Here is a 14,775-nt window from a genome sequence, read left to right on the forward strand (position 1 = left end):
TGCAAATGTGTTGCGCCAACCCCTCTTTTGCCTGCTGTCTTTCACTCTGTCATTTGGTGGTGCCAGGTTGTAACCTGGGATCCATACTTCGTTGTCCAAGCGTGGTTCAGGAAAGCTGACATGAACATTGCCTTTGCCCTGCAAGGTCCACGGATGAAAGGTATTGCGTGTTGTTTCTCAGAAGGCTTTAGACCCTGTATATTTGCAAAGAAGAATGTTATCGGACTGGTGTATTGTTGGTACTCGGGATTTTTCGTGTAAGACAGTATTCAGAGTCTGTTATTTATGGTGCCACACCTGTGGTTCCACCACAGAATGACTGGATTGTGTGCATGCATTTCTTACTTCTACAAGTTTTTTCCTCTGGCACTAAAAACCTCTCCTTGAGTGGCTGTATACCCGTGTTTTCCCCGGCCTGATGTGTATCTTTTTGGTCCCCTTTAGATGGTAATATGTCTGGCAATTGCTATAGCACAATGTCTTTCCTGTACTGAAGAGGTACACATTTCAGGGTGGTGCTTACAGAAGGGAGTGCCTGCATTTCCTTTTCATATAAAAGGCAGCTTAGGTGGTCAGGTAGTTGCATGTCCCATTGTTTTTCCAGATTTCATGCCAGCAGATACCAAGTGCATAGTATGTGGTCAGGCTTGGTTTCCGCTTGTTTCCTGGGTTTCTGTGATCAGATTCTGTTGGCATGTTTCCTCTGTCTTACTTATCCTCCTCAGCACCAACAATGGAGCTCCCACTGCATTTTTGGTAATTTATCTCACTACAAGGCTGGAGCCTTGGTTATTTTCCTGAGGTATTTCTAGTTTGCAACACAATATCTTATCTTTGACTACACTTGTTTCCTACTTTGCTCCTGTCCTCATATGTGAGGCCATTATAGTATTCTCAGATGACCCCTGACTCCTGACACACTTGGTTTACTTGTCTCCCAGACAGTATCAGCTTCACCATTTCTGTCTCCCAGACAGCACCTCCAGCTTCACCATTACTGTCTCCCCAGACAGTATCTCCAGCTTCACCATTTCTGTCTCCCAGACAGCACCTCCAGCTTCTCACCCATATTTCTGTCTCCCAGGACAGTATCTCCATTTCACCATTTTCTGTTTCCCAGGACAGCACCAGCTTCACCATTACTGTCTCTCAGGACACTCAGCGCCACCATTACTGTCTCCCAGGAGGCACCTCAGCCACCTCACATTACTGTCTCCCAGACAGCACTCAGCTTCACCATTACATTACTGTCTCCCGTGACAAGCACCAGTCAGCCCCACATTTACTGACTACCAGGACACACCTCCAGCCTACAGTTATGACTACATGGCCAGTATCATGGGTGCACATTCAGCCTGTGACATTTTATGTCTTCATCCACAGAAAGCTTCTCCCAGGTTTCCCTATGAAAGCAGTTGATGTTGTTCCTCTTTAATACCCCTTGTGATTTTAGTCCACAGTTTTTCTCTCACTTGGAAGATACCTAAAAACACTTCTGCTTTAATACTGCTTGTAGTTGCTCTGAGATATCTGCACAAGGGTGTGACACATCACAAAATGACAATTTATCCATGTGGAAGCCCGTTTGTTTGACTGGACCACAGACTACAGGGCTTCATAATGATTTGAATGGTTGATTTACTGCAATCTCTACTAGCAACCTCTGAAAATTCTATTAATAACCTTTGGGAATGAAGCTCTAGCTATTTGTATTTCTGCTCTAACTCTTTTATATATTGACAAAGCCAACGTCACGTTCCTGATTTTTAATGTTTCAGGCTTAGCGCCAAATTTCATCCGTTTATTAAGTTCGCTTTATTGTCCAACGAAACTGTTGAAACTGTCCCGTCTGACCAGTCGTATGTTCGGACTATGTAAGGGTTCATTAGTTTGCACCGTTCTGATCAGTGGTCAATGATTAAAAACATACTGGTCGGTGATTTGAGAGCCAAGCATCACATGAAGGATCTACTGGAAATTCATCTACCGAGTAATATGTGTGGATTGATCAGATACAAAGTATACTTATGTGTTGAAGAGCTTTCGGTGATATCTGGCAGCTCCTACAATGACGAACGGTCACCTCCTTGTTTATCAATCGCTGTATCTGGCTTTTCTTCTTTTTTTTTTTTTTTTTTCTTTTCCACCCCACCACAATAAATGCTGGTATTATCATAGTTGACTGGTAAATTTTGGAGGAAGGGACGCTTTGTAATAATTGCTTCTCGTGCATATTGGGGCATCACAACTGAGGTTGAGGCGAAATTCACTGCTCCGTTTCCGAATAGTCTGGAATACTTTCCACCCCAGGCGCCGTATAACTGGTTTAAGGCCCTCATGATTATAATAATCTTCTGCAAGAGTTTAATTCTTTTCCCATCAGACATATTCACGTTTTTAAGAATTGACCCCCTTGTGTACATTCTTTCACTCACTATTTCATATCTGATATTCTAGGTTGTACATTTAATGCAAATTTGATCGTTTGTTCGGTTATTCCTGGCGCTGGTGAGATTTAGGGTGCTAATGATCAGCAATTTCCCACCTTATTGTTGAAAATCTATTGATGGCTGTTTAGTCACATTGTAATACCTATGCAGCGAATTATTGCCCAATATGGTTTGTGCCAAGAGTGGTAGTTGCTGACAGCGTATTCCCAATTTCTTTGTATCCAAGAATCATTCTATTAATACTTATTCTTTTCATTGTTAAATGTCTTGTGTTACTAGGCTTTCATTAAAAGATCACAGATTTATTAGTTCTACAGTGCATGGTGCAAATGTTGTGAATAAGGACTTATTAGTATTATTTCCTAACTGAGAAGCATTGTGTTTAGACTATACAGGAATTAGTTGTCACTTGAGCTAAAATATATGGTGAGCGTAAGTCTGTCAGCTGAGGCACCGCAAGTGCGGTGGGCCATTACGTAGCCTATAATTGTGAAAAACCTACAATACTCACTTCATTTAACACGTACACTGCTGAATGTTGAATACTTGTTCAAGGTCCCAAACATCATTCAGACCCTCGGACGTTCTAATAAACACAAATTTATTCATCGAAAAATATCTATTCCTCTCCATTATAAACCTGAATCTCTCCCTAACTGAATTTTTATATTTATTAAAAACCAACAAATAGATGTAAATAGACAGAAAACAGAAAGATGACAATATGAACACAACTGAAAACGTTACATTGATATTGAAACAGTAACGAATAACATAAAATAATATAACAAATATGACCACTATAACTCACATATAAAATCAGATAATTAGCTTAAAACTGTCCTAGTATACTAGCTACATGATGTTAACTTTCGTAAAAACATGCAACCATAACTTTCTCAAATTAATCATCCTTGTTTTTAATTTACTCAGAATAATAAAAATACAAGTATATTTTCATTATTTCGTTACAGACCAAATTTCTTCTCTGCTCAGAGCACGGAAAGAAATATAGATAATAACTAACACGTACAACTGCTTTGTACACCGTGACTACAGGTTCATGAATTGTAATAATTCCGCGCACAAGGCACGGTGTGTACATGTACATTACACAGATTTAGCTCAACATTAATTAATACATTGGTATCAATGTAATAAAGAGCAGTTTGGAATCAAAGAATTTTACTATCATAAATTACCTAAACTCTGCTTCTCTAGTATTCCATCTGGCTATAAAATGTCTAATCACACGAAATTTTACCACATACCCCTAACCATATTTAGGGAAAAAGGATTAAAATTTTAAATTACCATAAAGAAAAAACAAAAAGGGGGAAAAACCCCTTTTTCTTCCCCTTTTTAAATTGACTTTCCCTACATGTAAAAGATAAAAATTATATAAAGTATATTGTTTTAATTGAAAACAATTACTTCCAAGTCAGTTATAAATTATTAGTCAACTCGACAAAGAAAAATTTCATTCATTCGTACAACTTCAAGGGTTGAAAAATTTTAAAACTAAACATAGTATTGCCACCATTTGAAAATTAAAAAAAAAAAACAAAATTAAAATATATAAAAACCACCAGATGCCCCAAAGGGGGGAATCCAACCAAATTTTTCGGGGGGTTTAGAAAAATAGGGAAGTTAACGATGAAAAATTAAAATTTCAGAAGGAAACATGGGGAAAATTTAAAATTTCTTCAGAGTAAAAAACAAATTTTGGCCCTAAAATAGAGCAAAACCCCCAAATTTTGACCTGAGAACCATGTCGGGGGATCTCCCCTTTCCCAAGGCCCATAAATTGATCAATGCATCTGCTGGGAAAATGACAGGATGGAAAAGAAAACCCTTTAAAAAACTGGGGAGGCAAGCCCATGATGACACCCCCAGGTCACTTGTTATCTAGGCTGGAATATTCAACACTAACAGCACCTTTCAAGGCGGGAAATTGGTTAACCTGAAAATTTTAAAGGGGAATTTTCACGGCGGGGCATAATTTTGAAAAACACCTAAATTTTTGGGGATTGAGGTTCCTAAACCGGGGTTTTCCCGGGAAAACGCAGGAGGAAAATACATGATTATATACACCTGGAAAACCTTAGAGGGATGGGGTACCGAATTTGGGGAAACGAAAATACCACTACGAAAGCGATTTCAGACGATGCACCATCCCCAATAAAAAGCGGGGGTGTATTTGAAACGTTAAAAGACAAAAACAGTAAGTGTCGGGGGCCTGAGACTGCTAACCCGGCCCCCAGCACACATAAGGGGGATTACCAAAGACCCCGGCAGTCTTCGTTGGCATTTGGAAACCAAAAGTCATTTCCCCTGATCAGCCGGGGCTGTTTCAAAAGTTTTTTCGGCAGCCAGAAAAAACAGCCTGGTTGATCGGGCCCCTGTTTCCACCAGGAGGCCTGGTCACGGGTGGGGCCGGGGGGGGCGTTGACCCCGGAACTCTCCGGGAAAACCCGGGGGGGGTTTCCCTTGGCACCACATCAATTGTGCGTAAAAAAATACATTGAAAATTAAAAACTGAAACTTTAAAAAAGCCTTTTTTAATTTACGCATCGTATCAAAATCAAAAAAATACATAGAAAATATGTATTAAATCATTGAAAATGTTCATTAAAAAAACCATTAATGGTATATAAAGAAAGTAAAAATTTTAAATATACATACATATATAATATATATATATATATATATAAAAAAAAATATATATAAAATTATATATACACATATACATATACATACACATACACATACATATACACATACAATAAAAATTTTACTACTAAAATATATACACACACATACACATGTAAAACATAAAACACAACAAAAAAGATAAGTCGACAATTCCAAAAAACCTGTTTTTGAAATTGAAACACTTGAACAAAAAAATTTTTTTAAATTGCACCCCTGAGATACCTCATATAACATTCATCAAAAAAATTTCTTCACGCTACTGCCCATTCTAGGCCAGCCCATTTCACCCCCCTTTCCTGTTTTCAACCCCCGGGTAAACCCCAATGAAATTCCAAACCCCTCATTTTAAATCCCCCCCCATCTCCCCCACACCCCCCTTTTTCCCCTTACATTTTTGCCCCAAAATATTGCTGAAAACCATTAATTTTTTCCACGCCTGCCCCCCATACCCCAAGACATAAAAATAATCCGAATTAATACCCTACCCATTCTTACCATTTGATTAACCCCCAACCATGTCAAACTTAAAACCCCTCAACACCTGAAAACCCCCCCCACTAACCTTTTTCTTACCCAACCAAACCCCTTATTAGTTAAATACTTTCGCAAAAATACACCATAGGAAAAACAGTCCCCAATCCACCACAAGCCTTGTATCCCATCCCCCCCCTTATTCTTTTTGGGGGAAAAAACCATTCCAGACGGAAGACCCCATGTAAAAATCTATACAAATTTCCCAACTTTAGGTTTTAAACGTAATTTGTTCAAACGCCCCCAGATATTACACCAACTGGCGATCGGAAAAAACCCTTCTACCACTGCCTTACTTTTTCCACCCCATCAAAGGTTTCAATTAATATGTAAAGGGATCGCCTTGTTTATGATGACCCGTAACATTGCCTCACCAATGAACCCCCCACCCACCCACCACCGTTGCATATCCGGGGCCCAATCTTATGAAGTCCCCCTTCCTCCCCCGGGTTTAAAAACACGTTTCAAATACACCCATAACCCTTTTTCAACATTATAAGACCCAGCCTCTCGGCCAACCGGGGTGAAAAACCGGGCCCCCACCTAACCATTCGCTTAAAATTCCGGAAAACCAAAAACGCGTTTTTGTAACCCTTTTATCTCACTACGAAGTATCGGATATAGCGTTGGACATTTTTCCGTTTTAATTACTCTTTGAGAAAATTTAAATGTGCAGTCGAAAACCCAAATGAGGCCCCTTATACACCATCTACTATACGCACTGAATTTATTTGTTGTGCTAACTTGATATCATTTACAAAAACACCCCCAATATCAAATTTCCACCTTTTTCCCCCTTTTCAACTACTTCACATTCCTCACTTAACCCATCCCCAAATCCAAAACTTCGTTTTCTTTTTAATTGACATCCCGGGAGGCCTTTTCAAAAACGATTTAACCTTTTTCCCCCCGGAGGAAACCCCTTTGTTACCACTTTTACTAAAATCTTTTTTAAAACCAAATATCCAAAAAATGCCAGCCCCCCCCCCTTTCGTCACAAACCCCATCTGCTGCCAATAAGACCCAAATTTCCCTCTAAAAAAGGGATCCTGTAAAAAGCAAAAATTTTTGGTAAAAGGGGGAAAACCCTTTGACTTTAGACCCCTCATCTAAATTTTGTTCTCCAAACCCTTTCCATTTACCTGCACCCCCGCAAGGATGCATTTTGGGATACTTTTTGGGCCCGATATTTTCTCTCCAAACCCTCCAACTCAAATCTTCCATAACGCCTCCCTTCTACACTATCATATGGCCCCCCAATCTATAGCCAACACTTCTCCCAATTTTACTTTTTTCTTCAATAAAACTTCTAATCAACCCATGCCTGGTTTTACAAAATTTTTCCTGGTAATTTACATTGTCCCTTTTTCAATCACTTTTTCCAGGGTTTTTTTTTCTGGAAACTTTAAAATTTCAAAATTCCTTTAAAACACCAAAAAACGAAATAGCACGATAATTTTGACTGTTAATGGCTCACCTTTTTTTTTAGGGAAAGACCTACAGCCATCCGTTGCTGTGCCCCTAAAACCCGATCTCCAAGGATATTGAATAATCTTACCAAAAACCCTTTAAAACGCCCAGTTTTGGGAAAATAAAGTCACTGGGCAACCCAACAACCCCCGGGTTACCCAATTTCGCCCCGGGTGCTTTTCCCCCGTCTCTGCACCCCGTTATCCCCTTCCAAAAGAATGATCATGCTGTTCAAACCCCACTGCACAAACCTTTTTATTGGGCTGTAAGTTTTTTCGCTTATTCCCACACTTTTCGTTTTCAACTTAACCCAAGCATCAATATACCCACCATCCCTGTCTCGTCAACAATTGGGCCACTTTATACCCTTGCATACCTACCTGAACATTCAACCCATGAACTCCATTCCCCCGATGTGTGTTGACTCAGCAACACACACGCCGACGGCCGATCTCCCACAAAACCTCCTAACCTCCCCCTCCCTTAAGCCTTTCCCCATCAAACCTCTTTTGTAAATTTGGGTATTTTTTTCCCTTTAAACTTTCAATTTCAATAACAGGGTAATTAGGGATTAATTTGTATAAAATTCGCGCAAATGCCTCTAAATATTTTTGAAAACCGTATTTAACTGATTATATCTCGTCCCCCGATTAAATAATATTCCTTTTTGCTTTAGCCACGTCCAAACCCCCAACTTTTCAAATCCCCTGGTGTTTACCATAAACGATCCCAAAGGCCCCAAAAAACAAAAAAACTATCCTCTTCCCTTTTAATAATTTTAAAATTCCAAAAATGGACCTCCGAGGTACAACCCCCAAATCCCCAAACTATGACAACCCCCTATGATCCGAAAAACCCCCATCTATCACCTTTACCTCCGACAGTAACCGCACAAGGCACGTACATTGGTCCAACCTCGCCGCATAACCCCGTTTAAGAAGGGTGCCTACCATCCCCCCACACATCCTTTAACCCCCCCCGGTCAATTTTAACCCCAATATACCTAAAAAAACACCCCGCACCTCTTTGGTTTTACATCTTTACGACATCACGCAATTCCAACCCCCCCCATTATTGGGAAAAATCTGGAAACCACGTAAAATAGACCAGACGTCCCAACAAAAGTTTTTTAAACCCCGTCACCCCCCAGCCGGGGCCCTATAAATTTTTAAAAATAATGGGAACCCTACCCCAGGTTCCATCCACCTAATTAACCCCCCCTCCCCTTCAATACGCCTTATTATAAACGGGCTGTTTCCCAAAAAATGGAGCCCCTTTTAAACGTGTCGCATGGGTTTCCCTGACACATTATAAACCACCCCATATCCAACCCCATAACCAGGCCTAAAAAATTTTGTTCCCAAGAATACCACATCCCACCCCAAATCGCACCAAATACCATTAAAAACCCCTTAAGCTTTCTCAGCCCCAACCTGTTTAAAATTTATAGTAAAAAAACTTTTAATTCAACAAATGGGTTTTCCTTTGTTCCCCATTGACTTTACCCCAGTCTGTTTTAGCACCTCTGTCCCTCCCTTATTGGGAATCACTTCCCAACCCTTGATCCTTGGTTTTCCCATTTCTGCTTTTCCCCCACCCAAGACCCCGGGGTTGGGCAGGAGTGAGACATCAGAATGCGATGATGCTGCAGTTTTTCGTGTCCCGCCCCCACCCGCATTTTTACATCCAAAACACCGTCCCGATGCCCCCCCCACCTCTACCGCATGCACCTTCAATCCTGTAGACTTTCTTGCCCACAAACCGCTCCCGGCATTTTTTTCATTCACAGCCGTCCCCAGAACTAAGCCTTGGGGCTTCCTCCTGATCTAGGACAGATTCCCCTAAAAGTCATCCAACGCCTTTACCAAAAGATGGCCAATTTTTTCACCCAAAATTAGGTAGCCTCCCCAAAAAACCCTTTTTTATGTCCAATGACTGAGACTTTGTAGGGTTTCAACTGGCGATTTTGAGCTCCTTTTTTTTTGTCCACCCCCAAACCCGACAACCGTTGTTGGGGGGGGGTAGCAAAAAGATTTCCCGCCATCGCCCACCTCGGGCCACCGGCCCCGTTGCCGTTGTTTGGGCCGGGGACCCCCTTCGTTTCCACACTCGCCCCCGCGATGGGCCGGCGGCCCACATAGCCGACACGCAAGTTGTTGCCCCATACGTTGCTAGACTTGAGGGCCAAACCCTTTAACACCCAAAATTGGGGAAAGGGAAAAGGGTGTCGGGGAAAAGGGCATTTAACAGATATGAACCTTCCAGCGCACCGCATACGGTCCCGCTTTATCTCCCCGCTGTTTTGGCCCTGAACCGGGCCCATAAGACGCAGTTCACTGGTAAAATAAAATCAGCCCCCCCAAAAGGCCCCATTCCCCATTTTTTTACCCAAGGTAAGTCGAGATACATCATGGAGTCCTTTACCGACACAGCTGGGGATTAACCGGGATGATGGTCTTTCCCGATACTTGTCGACCACCGCCTTTGTACGACGCATTTTCACGAAGATTCTTCGTTCCATTGGGGGCGACACCCCTTATCTCTCATTTGCTATACCATAGGTATCGCAATGATCGCCTTAATTTAAAACCAGTTTATCCCGTGACAGCAAACCGGGTCATCTCAATGCAGAAAAGTGTTTATTTTTTTCTGCTATTCAGCGCCCGGGTTGGGGAAAATAAAATTTCACCAACCAACGCTTTGGGGAGCTCAAACCCCGGGAAACCTGGCAAAAAAAAACCCAAAAAGGAGCGTTCGCAGCTCGTCCACACGGGGTCGGGGGCGATGAGGAAAAATGTCCGAATTATATTAATGATTTTTTCTTTTATTATTTATACAAAAGAAACACCTTTTCTATGTTGTGAATTTTAATTTTTTTCCATTAATTTTTCCCGAAATTATAGCCTCCTCGAAATTGTAAGTTAATGGTTAGGGTTTTCTAAAAAACTTTTTAAATAAAATTTTTTTTTAAATCGTCCTGAAGGGGAAAATGAAGTTAACTTATCTATGAATTTTGATTCACGGAACTGATAGGCCGATTTCAGTTTTGCTACTTTTAAAAATTATTGTCCTTTTTTGGAACCCAAAATATAGGTTTAAATATTGTTACTTTTTTAAAAATACTGGCTTAATCCGAAAAAAACTGCCCTGTTTCCGCTTCAAATTTGTAAACCATAGGGCAGCCTTGGTAGTGGTTGTGGTTTGGCGGTAAAACCAACATACTTTTTAAAACAGAATGCTTTAGTTTTATATTACTTTATTTTTCATTGTAATAGCAGGTCTGGGCTGCAGGAGCCCTGGGCCTCTGACTAAGCAGGTTTCAATACACACCCAGACCTTTTGCTTAGGATACCAGTCAAAAATAATCCTTTAAATTGCACCCCCAAAGTTTATTACGGCACTTTCCTATTTTTGTCAATAACACTGTAATGTTAATTTAGTACAAAAAATTTTTAGATGATCAATAATTTTTCATAATATGCGTAAATTACCTGGATAACACTTTGGATTGTTATTTTTTGTGGTTTTCCCCGACACTAAACATTTTTGATATTTTTTTTGGTAAAGGTAGAGGAAGAAGTTCAGAAAGTCCTCAACTGAAAATAATCACTTAGATTTTTTTATAAAAATTATAATAACTACATAATTTGTTTCAATAACTACCAAACCAAAGTCCAGGGGGGTAAAGGGGGATGGGTGGGAAGGAGGGAAAAAAGAGGGGGGAAAAAAGGGGAGGGGGAAGAGGAGGGGAAAGGGGGAAAAAAGGGGATCTTTGGACTGTGGCGAATTTTCCCATAATGTAAATTTACATTAAAGGCCCTACTGCCCTAAGATTTGTGGGTGCCTACGTGTTGTCTGATTTTGGGGCTGCGGGGCATTTGGTCACCCATGAGGTGCATCCTAAGATATGTACTATATGAATTATACAGTAAATTTAAGCAGCGTGGATAAATGAAACATGAAATTAAAAAAGGACAGCGTTACCGACCTGTCACTTAAGTGTATTATCATGCCCGCCATTTTGGTGTACTATTAGTTTCATAGCTTCCTTCTCCCTAACAAGGTCGTACCTACCCGGGCCCTTTTCCCAGGTAATTCAGCACTTTCTGCATCACCTTTCGGTCATGCCGCCCCGGGAAATACCCCCGCAGTCCCACATTTTATATGCAAAGTAATTTGAAAATTAAAAGATAGCTTTGAACACTATTTGGGAGTGATACTGCCTTTAAATGGGGTTTTTTATCTATCCAGATGCTTAACTAATTAAAATCTGCAGATATATCCAGTTAAACATCTGCTTGTCAAATGCAGACACCTAACTAGTATCAAAACATTTCCCCGAAACAAACCAACTAAAATAAAAATCTTGAATTGCCACGATATTACAACTCCATCAATCAGAGCAAAATTTAAAGTCATTTTTGGGGGGATTTATAATTTTTAAAACTTGTATTCAGTTCAGATAAATCACAGGCTGTGTTAATTAGTAAGTGACCTGTTTATACTGGGGCCAAAAGGGGCTAGTACAGCGGGGCCCACTGACTTACCCCACACTGCCCTGTTCCAGATATTTTTTTTCCCCCCCAAAAAGGGGTAATTCCTCTGATGTTTGATGATATCAAAATTACCAGGTGACTTTAAGTGAGCTTTCTGAATAATAAATATGGGAAACAGCAAAAGATGATAAAAAAATTATGTCTTTGATGTTTCCAGGCTCACCTGGGATTTGAGATGTTTAGCCAGATTATCTTCCCCACCTTCCATTATACATATCTCTAGTAAGGCCTTTGGTAATAAACTGAATAAAGAGGTTTCTTTTCCGGGAAAGGGGAAGTAGTTTGCAAAATTTGGAGTTTCCAGATGGCGCCTTTTACGTCCTCATGGAGGTTGGGGTACTTGGGGCTTTAAGGGGATTCCACTTAAAAGGCTATTCCACTGGTTGTATGATTGTCCACAAGAATTGTAACATTGAGTGCTGAGGAATGCACTGCAGGGGGTTTAACCCCGTTTAAAAATCCAAAATCAAACAACACGACTTCATAAATCACCTCTTGAAGTCACACATCCCCCTTGCAGCTGGGGTCCCATGAGACACCAAGTCTTATAAGCTCCGATCTTCCCCTTTCGGAAAATATAAATAAAACGAGCTATGAAAAATTTAAAAATTTTAACGTTTTAACTTATGTTGAGCAAATTTTAGTCGTCTTTTATTTAATTGAAAGATGGTAAATTGTTAAAACTTAAACAAGTTTATCCATTCTGAAGTAAATATAGTAGACTTTTAAAATATTAAAATTATTCTAAACAAAAAAAAAAAAATAAAAATCTTTATTTCAAAAAGTACATTATACAATTGATATGGGATTAGGATACGATCGATTTAAGAAAGCCTTTGGTTTTGGGCATTTCCGGCACCCTTTAAAATTTTATTTATAAATACGGGATGATTGTTGCAAGAATGCTACAGTTTGCAATTTTTTACAAAACTTTTTGATTTGATTCCCTTTTTTTATTTATTATTTTTTTTTTGAAAACGATTTATTCAAGTTTATGGGTTAGAATATATGTTCAAATATAGCTTGAAAAAGACTTTTCCGACTGGCTTCAAATTTTCAATATGCAGTTAGAGGAAGGTTAGGGTTGTTATTGAACGGTGTAGGTTTCCTTTGCCAATTTTTAAATTGACCGTTTACGTCCGTTTAGGTGCTATTTGACGATTTTTAAAAAGGCATTTTTTTTTGCTTCAAACGGCTTAAACCTATAAGAATGATGCATTTAAACAATAGGGAAAACCACTTTTTTAACCCCCTGTAGGCAGATTTTTTTTTATAACGTTAAAAAAGAGAATATTTTTCGACAAGCCCAAAATTTTAATTTTATTAATCAAATTGTGATATGGTTTTTTCTTGATAACTTTAGAATGCCCCTCATACAGTGTTCAAACTTTTAACACCGCTGTTTTACGGGGGGAGGGTTTTGAGTTTTATTGGGGGTTTTTAGGGATTGAAACTTAACGCAACTGGGGATGGGTGAAAAAATATTCTGAACGTTATAACTTTTTATACTGATATTTTATGCATCTCTTTTTTGTTTAGTGATAAATTTTTTTTCCTACAACAAATTCAGGATATTGTTTTAAATTTAAGCATTTTAAATATTTTACAGTGTTAAACCGCATATCCTTTGGCAAAAAGACTAGCTGGCGTGTTTTAAGGGCGGATTTTTTCGTAATAAAATAACAGTTTTTCCTCCTCCCCCCCCATACCATCGTCGCCCGGGTAGTAGCAAAGTGTCATCAGCCCCAGTTTAACCTGATTTATCTTATATTTTTAGTGCTGACGGGGATTGTTCAATTTCCGGGGCCTCTTGAGTGGTCTACACCCCTGCCCCTTTTCGGGGTGGATCTTTTCTTCTGGCTCTTTGACGGCATTCAAAGCAGCCTATTGTTTTTGGGTGTTGATTTGCTCCTGCCCCTTTTCGGAGGGTAGACATGATCCTAGGTTTTCGAGAAAGCTGAGTGCAGCTACTTTTTTTTACAGGAGGACGCAGAGACGGGAAAAGATGGGGACATCCCCGGATACGGGGGACATATGTGTTGTGGGGGATATTTTTTTGGGATTGAGGCCCGAAGGTCAGGTTTTAAAGACGGGTTTTTGGGACCATTACGCTTGTACTGAGGTGGTACATAATTTTAGTTTTTTTCCCTTTTCTTCCCCGGAAAACCAGAATACGACCTTTGCCTCAGTATGGGAACCGGGGGTTGTCAATAACAGTTATAAAAGCTAAGTTGGGGGGGACCATTTATGATTTAATTTTAATCCAAAAAAAAATAAGTCATGTTTTCTGAAGTACACAAAAAAAATTTTTAACAGATCCCCTTTCCCTTTGAAAGAAAAAAAACGTGATAAATGATTTCTTACCGGGTGCATTTCCCCAACCGCTAGTACGTTTTTTAAATTCCTCTACAGGTCATTACAGGTAGCAGTGAAAATTAGAATTTGATTTTTGATTTGATACGTAAACTGGGGCCTTAATTTAAATTTCCTTCAGCCCAAAAGGGAAAAAATTTTTTGGGGACAGATCTGGGGTATGTCCAAAAGTTAAAAAAGTTTGTTCTTTCCCAAAATGTTTTAAAAAATTTCAGAAAGGTATGGTACTATCTTTTTGAACATGTGTTTACAAACCTTAGGTTTCATGCGGTACATAAAAGAACACACGGCACATCTGTGTAGGTCAGTTTGTCAGTCAGTTTCATCTTCCGAGAACTAGAGTCAGTGAGAACATTTTTAAGATGTTACAACACACACATAAAAGGTTAGTGATAGGAAATGCGTTTTATCTTTTAACAACCGCTGATGAGCTGAGTTTTTTACGTTCGTGTTTTTCAAGATGTAAAGACAGCAATTCGAACACCAAACAAAATCAGCTTTTTCGCCCAAACGACCGGAATTTAGGATTGAAAAGAAGTTTTTTTGACATAGTTCTTAACCCCTTGTATTTATTCTGGTAGCCCATGTGTTTGACTTAACAAAAAAATAACCAAGAAAAAAATTACAAATTCTGCTTTAAAACTCCACATTTAATATCGCTCCACAAGTTAATAATTCCC

Source organism: Cherax quadricarinatus, chromosome 29 (assembly GCF_038502225.1).
Source record: "Cherax quadricarinatus isolate ZL_2023a chromosome 29, ASM3850222v1, whole genome shotgun sequence".
In the NCBI taxonomy this organism is placed as follows: domain Eukaryota; kingdom Metazoa; phylum Arthropoda; class Malacostraca; order Decapoda; family Parastacidae; genus Cherax; species Cherax quadricarinatus.